We start from the raw sequence: 17,544 nt of genomic DNA, 5'->3' as shown, positions 1-17,544 counted from the left end.
CTGGTCAGTATTTTTAATAATTGCTTTGGTGTTTTTTCTTATTCAACATAAATCCTGCCAATTGTCCAAACTTATCAATTTCTTTCAATACTTCTGATACTGTATTCATAGGATCTTCCAAGATGCTCTCATCCTGAGGTAAAGTTCTTAACCCGAAGTATTACTTCTGGGTTAGCGGAGTCTGTAGCCCGAAGTGTTTGTAACCCGAGGTGTTTGTAACCTAAGGTACCACTGTATTTGCAAAAAGAGAACTCCAGAAAAATATCCAAATGTAGTTTGGCTATGAGGAATTAAAAAGAAATCCTAAAATGTATTTTAAAAACCAATAGAGAAGGGGCCATACATATCTCCCATAAGGGTAAGGACCTCTATCACCTGATGTCATTTGGCAGGGGCACTCAGAGCAGGGTCTCAGACAAAGATATTAAAAACCACATTGGTGTATGCAAGAAAGTGATATTTCAAATAACCCAAGGCTTAAATTTAGATATTTATAGATGAAAACTGGCTCTTAAAATTGGGCCCAGAAACAGACTGGAAGACAGAACATCTAAGAACCTGGTGGGATTTTTTAATGACTCTTGTAAGAAATCTCTAAGAAAATAACTTGTACAAAGAAATCCAGAGTAAATGGCAAACCTCCTAGATCTTTTCTCATAGCTAGGGACTTGGGTGTGTATGTTCTCCATTTAAATGAAGCTTTGCATTTGCCATCCATGCTTCTGCAACATTTATTCCCTGTAGCAAAAGCAGTGGCTAAAGACATTCTCATTTAGTGGTAGCTGATGGAGAGATCATCCCTCAATTTTCCACAAGGTTGTCATAATCTGCCATCATAAGATTCCGATCTCATTTTTAAAAGAAAAAGGGAAACGGGAAAGAAAATTGATTTAGTGTCACTGCTTCATCCCACATTGGGTTTTGCTAGCTGCCTTAAGTATGCTAAGGAAAGGTGGGATATAAACAAATACCTGTTAGGAAAATGCTAAATGAGTGAGCAAAACCGAACTGCCAGACAACTTGATTCAAAATGTTCCTTTTCTTTTTAATTTTGACACCAAAGATACCTTCTATGCTCCCTTCTCTATGCTGTGCAACAGATATATGTTAGGAGTAAATAGCTCAAAATTAGACAAATCATTAAAAATATATATCACAACATGTGATTGTGAACGTCTGCAAAGCTTACATTGCAGAATGAACATCGTTCTGATGCTCTAAATTGGAAGAGTTGCCTGTTCTGGTAACAGAAAGACAGTAATAGATACTTTTAGGCAAACTACATCATGATGGAGATGCATTCTGGAACTGTGTTCCCTTGGATTCCCACTCCACAACACAACTAATTAGGGCCATGGAAAAGACAAGGAAAAGGCTATCATAGGAAATCTTAATGTTCTGAGGTAGATATCCCTGTGTGGCAGTATTAATGAATCTCAACTGTTTCCAATTATGGGCCCTCCCTATGAAATATTTCCTTCCAGTCCAGCACAATAGCCTCAAGATTTTCATACACACAACCTCCCTTCCTGCTCCTTCTAGGCCACTGGCATTTAGTATCTTTCATCACACTCCCGTTGCCTCTTAAATCTGCCACAAAGGCCGCTTTATTGAGTGTGAGTGGCTGAAGGGATGCTTCGGCAATTGGGGGGGGGGGTGTCAGCAAAGGTGATGGCATCAGTGGGTCCCTTCTCCTACCAAAGAAATAAAATATGCTGTGGGGTTTCAAGGGCCACTGATAAATTGGCCTTCAGAGGTGAGTTGTAACACAGAACATGCAAGCTGAAAATAGGTGAGGGATAAATGATGAAGATACAAATCTCAGTAGTGGATAGGTTCATATAGAGTAGAACGGTGCAAAGGACTGTCTTTTTTGAGGTAGCATTCAAATACAACCTACTGGCTTTGATGATTTCAGAGAAATTTATTTCTTTGACAAGAAACCCATGTTACCGGTGAGGTAAAATGATCTTTAAGGAAGTCTATGACTGTGCTCTAGCACTTCCCTGCAGAGAGTTCAGCTGGACTATTACCACATGGTAACAAACATTCAAGGAAAGTAACCTGCAAACAGTTGTTTTGTTTATAGTTTCAGCAACTTTACTCATATGAACAAATTTGCTGACAAGGATCTAACTTTCTGCAGTCACTCAATAATGTTGATAGCAAATTGGTTGTATTGCTGTTTCCCCCTCCTCCTCTCTGTGTAACTAGAGAGCGTTTTTGTACAGTAAACTCTAGCTAGGACTTGTAGTTTAAGGAAGAGGAATTACCGTATTTTTCGCTCTATAACACGCACCCGACCATAACACGCACATAGTTTTTATAGGAGGAAAATCCGCAGGCATGTCACCCGTAGGCATTCCCTCCATAACACGCACAGACATTTCCCCTTACTTTTCAGGAGGAAAAAAGTGAGTGTTATGGTGCAAAAAATACGGTAATTTGCCACCCTATATGACATGCCCTCTCAAGTACTACCAGTCCCAGAGTTCTTTAGTCCCTGCTGACATTTCCTTTGAGGAGGCAGGAGAGAACCAACAAGCTAGTCTTCTCTCACGACAGCAGGAGAGAAGGACTAGCACCGTAGTAAATCAGAGACATTGAAATTCTAGGGATAACAATAATCAAATGCTGGGAGGATTTACAGTTACATGTGAGTAAAGGAGCTGCGCCTCTGGTCTTCAGAGTGCAATGACCAGATCCTGCAGATCCTGCTCTTCTGTTTTTTTCAGTGTAAACCCTTTGTGGGCAGTGTTTCAAAACTAATAATAATAATAATAATAATAATAATAATAATAATAATTAATACACCCCGGCCACCACCTCTTTAATCTTCTACCCTCGGGCAGGAGATATAGAAGTATAATCAGCCGTACCAACAGGCTAAAAAATAGCTTTTATCTGTGGGCTGTTAGGCTGTTGAATGGAAAATAACATAGTGAAATTGACTTGTGAGGTGGTGTGAGTGTTTGTGGGGGAAGGGAGGCTCATTTAATTTCATTGTACACAGGTTGTACAATGACAATAAAGGTATTATTATTATTATTATTATTACTATTAAATGTATGCTATTCATTATTAAATTTGTTTCTGTGAGGTGTAGTGATGGCCACCAACTTTAAAAGAGGATTGGACAAATTTGTGGAGGGTAAAGGCTTTCAGTGGCTATGTACCACCTCCACTGTCAAAGTCAGTATGCCCCTGGAGGCCTGCTGCTGGGTGAGTGCTGTTGCACCAAGGTCCTTTTTGAGGTTTCTCATAGGTACCTGGATGCTGGACTAGATGGATTTTTTTGCCTGATCCACAAGGGTTTTTACTGGCTTCAAGCAGCAATGCCACTGTCCCTTCTAAATCCCCACCATAAAGCTAGCCACCAGGGATGGGGGCAGAGGCAAACATCATTCCTGGCCTTTGTAAAAGGAGGGTTCAGTAGCAATTAGTAACCTTATCTGCTAGCACTGGCAACTTAGAACCACCATGCTTCCCCTGACATCCTACTTTCCTCTCAGACTTCCTTTGTTGTCCCTTTTCATCTCATCCATGACAGATTTCCCCTGTGTCTGCAGGTCAGACATCTTGATTAACCCACAGTTTCCTAAGTGTGCCTCCCCTTTGCCTCACACGTGGATGAACTCTACTGTAGATTGTCCTGAATTTGGGGATCTTGGAGGTTTCGGTGTGAATAAATGACTTGGCACCTCCAGCACCTCACATTTATTCCACATGGTAGAAACTTCTTAATAGTTTTTTCTTGCGGCAGTAACATGTGCTAGGCTGAATCAAAGGCAATGAAAAATCCATTATTTTACTTCACCTTGCCAAAAGACGCTTTGCTATAATGGGAAACATTTCCCCCAATCAGCTGCCCGCATTCTCTGATATAATTACAACTTCTCACATTTTTCCCCCTTTTGTTGTATTTGTTAGTTACCTCATTATTCCTCGCATAATAAACCTAGATGGTTTCCTGAAATGGGATTTCAGAAGTATCGCTGGTCCACTTTTGCAAGTTTCGAGTTGCATTCTTGCTCTTTCAGTCCTTTTGGATTCTGTTTTGATTAATAAGTGCCCTGTCCTCGTTTAAACGCATTAAAACACTCACCTCTTCTGATTAGCACAGCCTGCCATGCAAATCCTTTGTGTTGCACTTTCTAATGATTGATACTGCATTACAGTCAGACGCAAATGTATGCCTACTCTTTTCTGTCGAGCTCATTTTGCCTTTGACGGTCAGCCTCCCGTACGCATTCGGTGTCAAATGCTGGTGAGCGAAGGAGCCGCAGAGAAGTGCCTCCATTCCTCGCCTCGCCTCTTTTTAATCTGCTCGAAGGTGTTGCGGATTTGGCCCTTTTCAAGTTAGAGGCAGAGCCACAGGTAATTATCTGCAGCTGGATTTGAAAACACTTGTCAGGCAAAAGAATCCTTTGCTTGGCGAGGCTGCCATTTTGACAACCGGGGAAGAGGCAGAACATTTGCTTTACATGCTGAAGGTCCCAGGCTCAATGCTTGACATCTCCCAAGTAGGACGGCGAAAGGCCCCCCGTTTGAAACTCTGGTGCCAATCAGAATAAATAGTGCTGAGCTTGGTGCACTTGGTTTGACCCAGTCTTCATGTCTAGCTTCCCTAACCAGCAGAGCATAACTTATGCCTGGGACAAGAGGACATAAAGCAGTTGTTGTAAAGTAGTGTCACCCACAGACAGGGGATATAACAGGGCTCTCTAGGCCGATATGGCAATAAGTCGTTCACCAATGCCCCTTTTCCCCACATTCAGAAGAGGCTGCTTTGCAAATGTGCCCCCGCAACACCTTAGCAAGATGTGGAAATACCTTGGATATCTCGTAACCCCGTGTAAAATTAAGTAGGGTGAAGCAGGATTGTTATTTGTGGTGCTGAGGCTCAAGTGATGAAGTTCTGAAGGTTCAAATTCTTACTTAGCCATGGGAGTAACTGGGAGACTGGGAGAGTGACTAAGGTAAGGATGCTTCCAAACCACCCTCCCTGCTCTGCAAATAATATGCCTGTCTTCTTCGCCCCAAGATGACTATCTGCAATCTATGTGTGGTACAGATCCATGTGGATCTTGGTTCTTGTAAACAGTTCAACACTTTTCTCCCATTAAAATGCCTGGAGATGAACTGCTCTTTCATCTGGCATTTGATAGGCAAATGCACTTCCAAGTTCTCAGTTGGATGGAGATTTTTCAAGTTCAGCCCTAATTTATTTATCTTAAATCCGGCAATGTACTGTAATTTTACAATAAAAGCCTCCCAATCAAAGCTTACCTTATCCAGAGGTAATTAATACAAAGATTGTTGAATTAAAGATGTGAGTCTTGACACTTTGGCAGGGGGTAAGGGACATGGTCTCAAAGGCCCAAATTATGCCTGAAACAGACCAATTAACACCATGTATCTTCTTTTATGTTAACTTCAATTAAGGTTTCTTAAAATTTTTGAAGTTATTTTCTTCTTTACAGTCTCAGAATGTCAGAAATGTACATCAAAGAAAAACGCTTCAGTGCGAACACCATAGGTAACGCTCATTTGCACACAAATCTGCATATTGCAAAGGAGTTCAGAGCCCATTTTGCATGTATTATTGCAAGATGTGAGTCGACGAATTAAAGGACTTAAAGATAACAACCATACAAAGGAAAGAGTGCACCTACTTGTGTTTACAGAATGAACTTTGAAAAAAGGAAAGTAGTCATTATCTCTACACAGGAATATACATGGAAATTATATTCAAATGGCATTTTGGACACCTGTGTGGTTTAAACACTTTTGAGAAATTTGTAAAGTTCATTTAACGGGAACTTCCATCCATACTGCAGACTTAAACTGGGTTAATAGCCTTCCTCTCTCAAGAGGAGATCTCCCCTGTGAGCGACAGATGAAACTACAATTCCCAGGATGCATTGGGGGAAATTACGACAAACTGCTTAAAAAAACCCTATATAAATTAGTAGTGTAGGTATGCTTTCTGAGATCATCAGTCACTGCTCTTAAGAGAATCGTCTTTGGTCCAACGAGAATTTTATCCATACACAACGCTTTTAAAACAAAATTGATGCTCAATGACTCCTGTTAACAATGAAGGTCAACAACAGGAGTGTCACATATCATCATTCAATAAAGGAAAGCAGGACTTGGCAAGTTTATACTAACTTTTACACCTATATTGCTACTGCTTCCTATTAGCCAGCTCACAAAAATTACTAATCACGCAATTCAGCCAGCTTGCCAAAAAGGGAAAAAGCTAAATCAGCTAAAATTGCGAGAGCTCGGCTTCTATCTGTTGAAGCTCATTTTTTGAGATGTCAATCTTTTTCTGCAAGACCAACTGTGATAAACCTGATCTTTGATCAACAGTTCTTAAAACACTGGATCTTGGCCAGAATCCATCTGTTGCTCAGCCCAGGCTCCGATTCGTACTGCCATGAAACTTCTGAAGAACTGTTATTGCCAATGGAAAGGTGTTAAGCTCATAAGCATTACCATCTAAATCTTCCTATCTTTCCAGCTGAGCTAAGCAAAAGGTTAAATGCTCCCCGTGGAGCTTACCCTTCCAAAAAAAACGACACCATTCAGGAATCACTGTTTCCGTGTATTAGGACAATCCAATCCGTTTCAGAGGGAGAGGGTGAAATTCCGAATCGGAACAAAGGGAATGCGCCAAATCCTTTAGATCTGGGTCAGGAAAACGTTGCTGCCCATATTCAAATGTCCATAGGTTACAATAATCTTTGGAGGCTCTGCTTTTGGTCCCATGTACAAAAGAGGTATGGTTGGGGGTGGAGACAGACTCAAAAAGGGCCTTCACTGCAGCAACACCCTGGCTATAGAATTTCATAGTAGTAGTAAATTTCATAGTTTAACTCCATACGTCAACTACCTTTCAGTTGTCTTGAACCTCCTGCTCATGCAGCCCTCTCCTTTTCTCACAAGGGGAACAATACAAATGTATTATTAGGAGTGTTCTGGTGATTATCTGCATATGAGCACTGATTGCACAGCATGACTTGAACCCTTCTCTCCTGGGGAGCTCATGCCACCTTTCTTGCCTTCTACTGCTAGATTATGGTGATACCTGGGCATTATAATAGTTGTATGGTCCCAGTTGTTTACCTTGGCTTTTTAGAGCTGCCTGCACACACTGGAGCCCAGGAGTTTGTGTCTTTATTGTTCTCTTTCCGATTGCCCTAGTAGTGCATTGTATGTAGAGGGTGCATGAGGGTGGATGGTATCAGGTGTTGATTGGCCATTGGCCATTGATTGATGCCTCATTTTCATGGCTTATCTGAAGGCAGTGTGCAAAACTGTCTGTTCGGCTTAGCAGCTAGCTCAGTATAAGATTGCACCATAGCTAGTGTCAGTGTAGCATCACTGCAGTGACCATCAGCTTGGGGAACAATAACATTGCCCTGCCATCTAATAATTCTGACAGATTCTTAATCAGCGGGGAAGGGTTGTTGCCTTTTTATTGTTGTACAATACCTAGTGTTATATTTAACTGTTTGAGAGTATGATAACCAACCATTGTTTTCAGCGTAGTAGAATCTGTGAGTAGTGATGGGGAAGAAATTTTATTCCGGTCTTATTTGAAACCGAACCCATCAAATTTATCCTTTCCAAAACAATATACAAACTGAAACACAGCTAACATTTAATATTTGCACTTAACCTGAATTTTGTTATGCACTTCACCAGCTAATGCTTGCAAGCATGCATATATTTGGGGGAAGTGTACATAAAAATGAATATACTTGTGAAAATAACACATTAACATGCATTATATTAAAGAAAATTGCTTGCAAAACTGTGTACGTTGGTCAAAACTGCATATTAGGAGAAATTTGCACAAAGGTACTGATGAATTTTTGTGATTATTTTTTTTTAACCCGCAAATTGTAAAATGTGGAGAACTGAAAATGAATGGAAAAAATGAGAAACTGAGAGAACTGAAATCAACAGATCCTTCCTAATCCTAACCCCTGCTTTTTGTAGTTATTTTTGAACAACTCGCTTGCCCATAAGATCTGAGGATCATCTAAAACTTTTAGATAACTGGAAGCTCATTTTAAAAAGGAGTGTTGTTTACATATGATTACAGACTGACAAGGAAATACCTTTGAGACTCATACCAAATTCAAGACGATCAGGACACCAAGACAGCTAAAGATCAGGTAAGTGGAAACATACTAAACACCATTTGTTTTGCACATCCGTGTTCATATAAAGCTAATAGAATTAAACAATCATTTCCTTGTCAGGTGCTTCCTTCAGCTGAAATTTTGAATTTTGACCTGAGGAATAGTTGCAGGCGCAGACCTTCAGTGCAATGTTTGTCATTAATACACACCTTTTCTTCGGATGGGGTTTATGGGCCTGTCAACATCAGCAACCTAGTGTGTGTGTATGTGTGTGTGCATCACATGTGCTCACCTCTGAGATCTGCAAGTTTCATTCTTAACTCACCGAGAAAATGGGACATGACACTCAGCACTATGGGACATTCAATCATTTCTGACCCACTTGCACACTTGGCTTGTCAAGGCCAGGCGGATGAGGGATCAGCCAGTTTTTAACATTATTGCACACTGTGCTGGGAGTAAGAGAGGGTTTATTATGTCTTTACTTTTAAGGAGAGGGGAATGTGGCTGTAAAACAGGAAAGAGTGGGGGAAAGCTCAAGCAGATTAAATGGTTATTAATGAATATATGAGGAGGTGAGGAAAGCCTTGTGGACTAATCGCCCGTCTCGTCAAGCACCCTGTTTTCATCAGCCCAGGGCTTCAGGGAGGCCCAGAAGCAGGGCACAAAGACAAGAGGCCTCCCCCATCATTCGCCCCCCAGCAAAATGGCATTCAGAGTCACAAAATTCAAGCTTTAAAAAGGTTAGACAAATTAATGGAGGATAAGGCTACCAATGGCTCCTAGACATAATGGCTATGTTCTGCTTCCACTGTTGGAGGCAATAGGCTTCTGAATACCCGTTGTTGGGCATTCTCAGGTGGGATTGCTTTCGTGTTCTGCTTGTAGGCTTTGCATAAGAATCTGGTTGGCCACTTTGAGAACAGGATACTGGGTCAGGTGTGTCTTTGGCGAGCCTTGTTCTTCTTTTATTCCTATAATGGCCTCTGAACTTGGAGGTTGCAATTCGCTATCATGGCTAATCGCCATTTATCGACCTCTGCTCCATGAATAAGGCCATCTAAGCCAGTGGATATGAGTTAGTTAACTGCTGGCTTGATTAAGTACTGCCTTTTCCCTTGCCAGAATCTATTAGCCCTCATCTTCGTGGGATGACCTTGAGAAGAAGTCAAAGTCTGGCTTTACCACATATTCCATCTTATTCATAAATACAGAATCAGGTCCATTCCCCCTTAAAACTTAAGGAGCCTCAGATGCTTCACCTTTTCTTTGTACAGATAGTGTCTAAGCCACTGGATGATTTGGGTTTCCTTTTCTGTACCCTACCATAAATAAAGCACCTTGTTTAAGATGCCGCAAACTGGATTATACACAGTTACAGATAGGTAGCCGTGTTGGTCTGCCATAGTCAAAATAAAATAAAATCCTTCCAGTAGCACCTTAAAGACCAACTAAGTTAGTTCTTGGTATGAGCTTTCGTGTGCATGCACACTTCTTCAGATGGATTATACACAGTATTCCAAATATAGCCACCCCATAGATTTATATAAAGGCATTTTCACACTAGACATTTTAGTTACAGTCCCTTTACCAGTAATGGTAAATAGAAGAATGTGACCTTTTCAGTATTGCCATATCCTGATTTAATGTTTTCATTGATTTCCCCAGTGCAATTATTTACACGGAATCTCATTTGCCATATTGCCAGTCTCCCTGCCAGACATTCAAACAGCAGCCACTGTTTAGCATGCCTAAGGGGAGGAGCTATAGTTTAGTTTTAGGGAGTTGTAGAAGGGACTGTAGCACTTAAATAATTGTATTCAGTGGCCTGCTTTACATGTAATGCTAAACTGTGGTTTATTAAACCATGGCCTAACAGCATATGCAAACCCACCCAGCGGCTTAACTAAGCTTTCTTAATTATGGTTTATGATTGCTAGTTAACCAAAGTCTGAAGCTGGTCCATAAACCTTAGTTCATGTTAACCACAACTTAGTGTTACACGTGTACCTGGACCTCCTCCTTAACTTTGTTTACGGATCCAGCATTGACCCCAAGGTTATAGAGCGAAGGGTGGCAAAAAGTTCAAACTGCTCTCATGGCTCGGCTGCTCTCACTGGTGCCTTTTAACTATTCTGTGATGTAATAAACCAAGGTTTCCGTGATTAGCCATGGTTTATATGCAAATCCAGCCAGTGTTGTCTATTCAGAACCATACCATCACAGGCACCTACAATTTGTAGGATTTTTCATGAGCTTCCCTGATATGCATCATAATCTTCAACTCTTCCCTGATTCAGAGTAAACTAGTTAAGTGTAGATGATGGTGATGATTTATTAAAGCTTCTGGATGTGCAGTTAACCAATTTTTCAATAAAAATTCAGATTCAAAAAACCCAGAAACCCAATGACACTCAAGTGTGCTTATATCCAGAAGTTTTTCTTCCTGCATTTCTGCTTGTGTGCTACAACACAAATGGAACTCAGGAGGCTGGTGTGTAGATGTGCTCTTGGCAAATCCTTAGCATAAAATAAAGACATAGCAACCTCAGGTCTTGAGATGTTTCAAAGTTAAAAGAGGTCCTGGTGTTATGCTCCTGTTCTTGCATCATTTCACCTGCCCATTCTGCTCTGTATTCTATGATAAGGGGAGGCCAGAGTGGATGGCATTTTTAAGGCAATAGCACCTCTCAGCTGATTCAATGCTTTCAAGTGGACTTTGAGTGAACCAAGTCCATGCTTTCCTGGGGAAGTCAAAGTCCTCTCTCTGTGTGCGGTGCGTATTTCACAGAAATGTAAACCTTCTATACTTTGTCTTAGCTTTCCAAATTGTCAAGACTTAAGGTGCACAGTGCTGCAAGATATAAGGCACTGTAAAACCTTGCAAGTAAATTTTCAACACCTGGCTGCTGATCCCTATTATGTTACCTTTACAAGCTATTTCCTCCCTGTAGACAAATGCCTCTTTTTTCCAGCATGAAGGACTGATTTGATTTTAGCCACTTGAACAGCCAAAGGCTTAGTCACTGGAAGCAGCCTGGATGCTTTAAGAATACAGAAAGTCTCCCTCTTCGTGCAATGCAAAGTCTGGGTGCAATGCAAGATTTTTTCCACCTCCCTGAAGAAAATGTTTTCAGTTCAGAGACAAACCAGAGAACACTGCAATCTGCAATCACTGCCAGCATTAATAATTTTCCACCTCACAACTGGAATTAGTGAGATGAAACTAAAATAGGAAGAATGTAGAGACCACTTTCAGAAGGCAACTGGGGATATTTCTAAAAGATTGGGGTGTGTGTGTGTGTGTGTGTGTGTGTGTGTGTGTGTGTGTGTGTCAGTTAAGACCACCCACGTTGCAAATTATATCTATTTAATCCTGCAAGCTCAACTCAGAAATGTGTTCTACTGTATTCAACTTCATCAACAGAAGTTGCATTGAACATTACAGTAAAGTAAGATTATGGTAATTTTGCAAAACAGATATGTTCTTTTTTCCGCCTTCCCCTGCTCATTCAAGTTTACAGCCTTTTCATGCAGGGACTGAATTATGGTGTGTTTGATGCTTTGCACCGCTAACATTATGATCTTGGGAATCATTTTATCAATGGGAAACTAGCAAAACAAGTACTGAAATTGTACTCTTAGGAATCTGATTTTTATGCATGAGTACAGCATCTTATCAGTAAATACTAGTAAAAATAAGAAGCCCACAATATGTGAAAAATGGAATGTGAACAGGAAACATTGTGTCTCAAGCTACAGTAAACTCATCAGAGAAGGATAGTGGAAGGATCTTATTCAAAAATATGGTTAACTCCTGCAAATGCTTAAAGTATACATTTTAATAAATTCCATTTTTCACACATTGCAGACTTATTCTTTTCTGACCTTTCACATGACATGCAAAGAGCAGGTGGTTTTTTGTGAGAGAGAGAGAGAGAGAGAGAGAGAGAGAGAGAAATAGATTTTCTATACAACCATTTGCTTTAATAATCCTGCACAAAATTTATGGTTTCAATCTTTTAATGTATCCCAGGGAACCTCAGCCCATTTGCAAAGATCATATTACGGGAAACACAAATGTTAATTGTAAAAGAAAGTCATAGTGTTTAATGAATATGTGAAGTAGTATTGGATTATGGGGAACTTCTGGCAGAAAAGGAAGCTCACAGGCTAAGTTTTATTTTGCCGATACTTTGAGATTCATCTGAAATATCAAAACTCATGCCTTTAAAATATTGCTAAAAACTCCAAATGAGACAAATACAGACATCCATTAACTAAGGAGTTATTTAAAATCCAAAAGAATGTGCTTTTGTGATATTGTTATCCTTTCTTTTTGTAGGCTAGGAACATTTGATTTTGTATACCGATTAAAGACAACAGACCAAATTCTGCATAGAGGGGGATTGAACTCCATTGACTAATTATGTTTTGGGTTTCAGCCCTTATATTTAGCATTATCGCATCTGCACAAAATGAGCATATATTGTTCGATCAAGATGAAGGTGTTTAGCATTATGATTTATGAATCTTGATCTATGAAGCTGTGTCTATCAGACTGACATAATGCAGAACCACTTACCGTATTTTTCGCCCCATAAGACGCACTTTTTCCCCTCCAAAAATGAAGGGGAAATCGGGGTGCGTCTTATGGGGCAAATGCCTGCAAGCCTCGCGCGCCCGGCAGGAGGTCCCACCGGGTGCGCGAGGCTTGGGGCGGCAGCCTGTCGCCCGAAGCACGGGGAGCCCTCTGGAGGGCTCCCCCGGCTTGGGGCAGCAGCGGACTGCTTGCCGGCATGCAGAAGCTTGGGGCGCGCTGAGCTCAGCACGCCCCAAGCTTCTAGGTGCGCGCAAGCAGTCCGCTGCCGCCCCAAGCCTCGCGCACCCGGCGGGACCTCCTGCCGGGTGCGGGAGGCTTGGGGCGGCAGCGGACTGCTTGCCGGCATGCAGAAGCTTGGGGCGCGCTGAGCTCAGCACGCCCCAAGCTTCTAGGTGCGCGCAAGCAGTCCGCTGCCGCCCCAAGCCTTGCGCACCCGGCGGGACCTCCTGCCGGGTGCGGGAGGCTTGGGGCGGCAGCGGACTGCTTGCCGGCACGCAGAAGCTTGGGGCGCGCTGACCTCAGCTTGCCCCAAGCTTCTGGATTAGCGCAGGGGTCCGCTAGCCCTGGAAGAGGCGCCCGGCTCTCCCACGCTAGTGGAGACCTTGCCGGCACGCAGAAGCTTGGGGCGCGCTGAGCTCCGCACGCCCCAAGCTCCTGGTGTAGCGCAGCGCACCTGGGGGGGAAATAAAATTTTTTCCTTTATTTCCCCCCCTAAAATCTAGGTGCGTCTTATGGGCCGGTGCGTCTTATGGGGCGAAAAATACGGTGCTTATTCTTTGCACTCACACTGTATTCTTTAGCTATAATTAATTTAGAGTTAATTTGTGCTTTCTTTTTGTTGTTCACTTGTGCACTGAGAAGAAATGCATTTTAAACAGCTGTTGCCCATTTGGTCCAAGTCAAACAAATGCAAAACAATACCTTTAACTAGACCAAGTTCTGTTGCTATAGAAGCTTCAGAAATCATGCAGAATTCTTCACCCAACAGAATGTTACAAGAGTATTTAGAACAAGGTTGTTAACCAGTGACTACAGTCTCAGTCCTCTGCATGGGAGTAAGTCATTCTGAGCCCAGCGAGGCTTAAGTCTGAGTAAATCTGCAAATCTATCATTGACCTAATACCATACATCAACTCACATGAAATCATTTTCAGTAAAGCCAGTTCATGGATATTGCTGCTAATCACCAAGGAGTTCAGTAATAACATGATGAGAGCACATGGACAAACCAATTTTCATTCTCATCAGTGGCGTAACGTGGGTTGTCAGCACCCGGGGCAAGGCAAGTAATTTGTGCCCCCTAACCTGTGGATTTGCGCCCCTAACCCGTGGATTTGCACCCCCTAACCCTAACCCCCAGATGTTGCGCCCGGTGCGGCCGGCCCCCCCTGCACCCCCCATGCTACGCCACTGATTCTCATCGTGGGCATTTGATTGTGTGAACCACCCCAAAGGAGAGAAGAGATCTCAAGTGTGTACCAAAAATTATCTAGGATGAGCTGCAACACCTACTATTTGCACTGTTTGCTCCAATGAGAGCAGCCCCTTCCCAGTACAAATAGCACGTGTGCCCCAACGTCCAGATCAAGACTGCAATTTGCTAAAGTCACGCCAGGATCCTCATCTGCATTGCAGGGTGGGCATGCCTGCAACTTACTTTGCTACTTGCATGAATGGTGTCAACTCTAGTTTTTTCTTAAGGTGGTATAAAACTTCATTTTGCACTTGCTCACAAGAATACGAACAGCAAGAGAATATTAACAGCTCATGCGTGCCTAATGAAGTTTCGTACAGCCTTACAGGCAAACTAGACATGACACCCAGAATCTCAGCTTTCAGTATAAAGATGCAAGTTTCCAGCCTCTTTGATTACATAGGCAAACGTAAAGGATATGTGATAGGCGTTTCTGCTCCAAAATCTGCAGTAAACAATTAGGAATTTCAGTCTAGGCTATATTTCAGGCTCACAATTTCTAAGAGTTGTTTTGAGGTTAGCAAAATGAGAGGTTTCAGTTGCCCCACGACTCAAGATATTGATTCGCATGACTGCTTTTCTCCTAACGCAAGATTACTTCCTAGCCTCATCCCCTGTTGCTGTAGGTCCTAGAACGGAGCTTTCCAAACTTTTGATGTTGGTGACACATTTTTTAGACATGCATCATTCCATGACACAGTAATTCAGTTTTAACTAATTCAGGTTAAACTCATCCCTTTCCAGCCCTGGGAGGAGCATTCATGTGACACATCTACACACTGCAGTCAACACACTAACGTGTCACGACAAACAGTTTGGAAAGCTCTATCCTAGAAGATATGAGGATCCCTGGGTGGATCTGAGCCTTGTTATACATTCAGGAGCTTCGTTACACATTTTACACTTTGACCTCGCAGGCATAACACCAAGCAATGCCTGCACCAAGCGCATGCAGGCTCTTTTAAAATATTTTGAAAGCATTTGGATGTTTCTTATATCCAGTATATATAGATTTTAGCCAGCATTTCCATTTCCTCCCACTTAGCAAATTTTAAAGGCTATACTATCCCAACACATACTAAGAGCTTCTCCTTCTAGTTTCACACTGCAAACTGCACAGATGGTGTCACAGGAGTGCAACATGTCCACCATATTCATGCAACTTTTATGCAGTTTTGGTTAATTATGTATACACAAAAACATGCAAATGAGCTGCAGCTCTCTGGCTCACGTTACCTTGAAGCAGAATGTGGTCTTGGATACAGAATCCCCCAGAAATGTGGTTGGTTATTTTTTAACTTCTGTTTCTTGAAATTAGAACTGTCAGCATGTTACAATTGCTCTGATCAATTAACTCCCCGGCTACCCATTCTCACCAACATAATGAGCAAATTAAAAGGAATGTTACATTGTAAAGATAATATTAGTAAGATATTTAAAAGAATATGCTTGAGATAAAAGTGTTGTGTGGTGTGTGGTTTTTGTTGGTACAGATCATTTTACAGATTAATATTTCATCCAAGAGATTGTCTACATTTTTATTTTTAAAAATGCCTACCGATCATTTTAAGTCATACTACCACCATCAAATGTGACCTGACAGGGTAATGTCTAATTAAAATGTTAAAATTGCATTTTTAAAAAAGATATTCAAATAATGCAATCATTAATCCATTGAATAATGCCATCAATGCTTCCTTAAAACTGGTTTGCAATGCTTTATTGGTAGATTACACTGCCATCTAGTGCTTGCTGTATAACATTAGCTGGTCTTTCCAAACCAATATGCTGATACAACCCTTTAATATCAGAATCACAGAATTGTAGAGCTGGACCACTGTTCTATTCCCTTAACTTCCCTGCCCAATCTACAAGCCTCATCTTTCCCTTGTGCACACTTTCCCTCTCATACTGCACTAAGGTAAAAAGGTAAAGTACCCATGAGCGGTTAAGTCCTGTCAAAGGTGACTGTGAGGTTGCGGCGCTCATCTCACTTTCAGGCTGAGGGAGCCAGCATTTGTCCACAGACAGCTTTCTGTGTCATGTGGACAGCAAGACTGAACGCTTCTGGTGCAACGGAACACTGTAATGAAAGCCAGAGTGCACCGAAATGCCATTTACCTTCCCGCTGCAGTGGTACCTATTTATCTACTTGGACTGGTATGCTTTCGAATTGCTAGGTTGGCAGAAGCTGGGACAGAGCAATGGGAGCTCACCACTGTTGCACGGATTTGAACCACTGACCTTCTGATCAACCAGCCCAAGAGGCTCAGTGAGTTAGACCGCAGCGCCACCTGCCTCCCTACCTTTACCTACTGCACTATGCCGATTTGGCCACTCCTCTTGATCATCCCTAGACTTGGTGGGTAGGTAGTGGACTCAACAAGTAGAAAAGATTCTGCAAATTGGTAGAAGAGCATCTTTATTACTAGCTGCCTCCTAAATCCATCTGCTGCTTTTTGTGCCCTCTCCTGCCATAGGAAACACAAGATCCTATTTGGATCAAACCAGCATCTGCTTTCTCCCAGTGGCTAGGTCAGGCATAAGCAGGACATGAATATGACAGCTCTCGCTCACTGTTGCTCCTCAGCAACTGGTATTCAGAGGCATGGTGTTCCTGATCCTAAAGATAGTATACTGTCATCAAGGCAAGGAGGCGTTGATGGCCTTGTCCTCCTTTAATTTGTCAAATCCTCCTTCAAAGCCATCTAAATTGGTGGACAGAGCCTGGATTAAATAACCACCTGCAGTGGCCCAGGAGATTTCATCCATACATATAAAGTAGCTTTGGAAGACAATCAGGGATGGGCAGCAAAAATAACAGCAGGAATGGTCTAGACTCAGTTACACCCATAGTTACTATCTGCACTGGAAATACATTTTATTTTGGAATAGGAATATAATTTAAATTATTGTCAGGCACAGTGAGTGGTTTTTGACTCAAATAAATGGTAGGGTACAATATTCTTTAAATTCCCTTTCTATTTACTTTTCTGTTCTAGCCAGTGCTATTTTTCTAGGAAAAGAGGTACTAGAACTCACCATTGAACACCTACCTCTTATAATGGTAATGGCATTCACTTGAGAGGTGCCAGAACTGAGTTCCAGTGGGTTCCAGCTGAAAAAAAAGCCCTGGGTCTAGCTAGTTGGAAACTACCTTGCTCAAATGTTTAGCTGCCCTCAAAATAAAACAGTGACTCAAACGCCATTTCTCAGTAAGCCAAGAGCCAAACCAGCAAAACCCTGGGATATCCAAGATTAGAGCTACTACTTTTTAAAATTAGTTCAGACCAGTCATTAATTGGGGT

The 17,544-nt window shown here is 41.8% G+C and overlaps 2 long non-coding RNA genes across 4 annotated transcripts; one reads left to right on the top strand and one right to left on the bottom strand.

The window, feature by feature from the left end:
• Positions 1 to 558: 558 nt before the first annotated feature.
• Positions 559 to 1,182, bottom strand: LOC310706425. The gene is made up of 2 exons (XR_014525868.1): positions 972 to 1,182; positions 559 to 848 (listed from the first exon to the last, which is right to left on the bottom strand). It is a non-coding gene; the product is annotated as an uncharacterized lncRNA (long non-coding RNA).
• Positions 1,183 to 1,341: 159 nt separating this feature from the next.
• Positions 1,342 to 12,295, top strand: LOC310706394. Of its 3 annotated transcripts, none has more exons than XR_014525829.1 (6): positions 1,342 to 1,403; positions 3,107 to 3,222; positions 4,215 to 4,377; positions 8,120 to 8,192; positions 11,135 to 11,466; positions 11,503 to 12,295. It is a non-coding gene; the product is annotated as an uncharacterized lncRNA (long non-coding RNA). The 3 variants fall into 3 exon arrangements; XR_014525830.1 differs by having other exon boundaries at positions 3,101 to 3,222; XR_014525831.1 differs by lacking the exons at positions 11,135 to 11,466; positions 11,503 to 12,295 and adding an exon at positions 8,280 to 9,264.
• The last annotated feature ends 5,249 nt before the right edge of the window (positions 12,296 to 17,544 follow it).

This window comes from Podarcis liolepis (assembly GCF_965112155.1).
Source record: "Podarcis liolepis genome assembly, chromosome: 4".
NCBI lineage: Eukaryota > Metazoa > Chordata > Lepidosauria > Squamata > Lacertidae > Podarcis > Podarcis liolepis.
The sequence above is the reverse complement of the archived record's forward strand: the minus strand, read 5'-3'. Positions and strand labels throughout refer to the sequence as shown.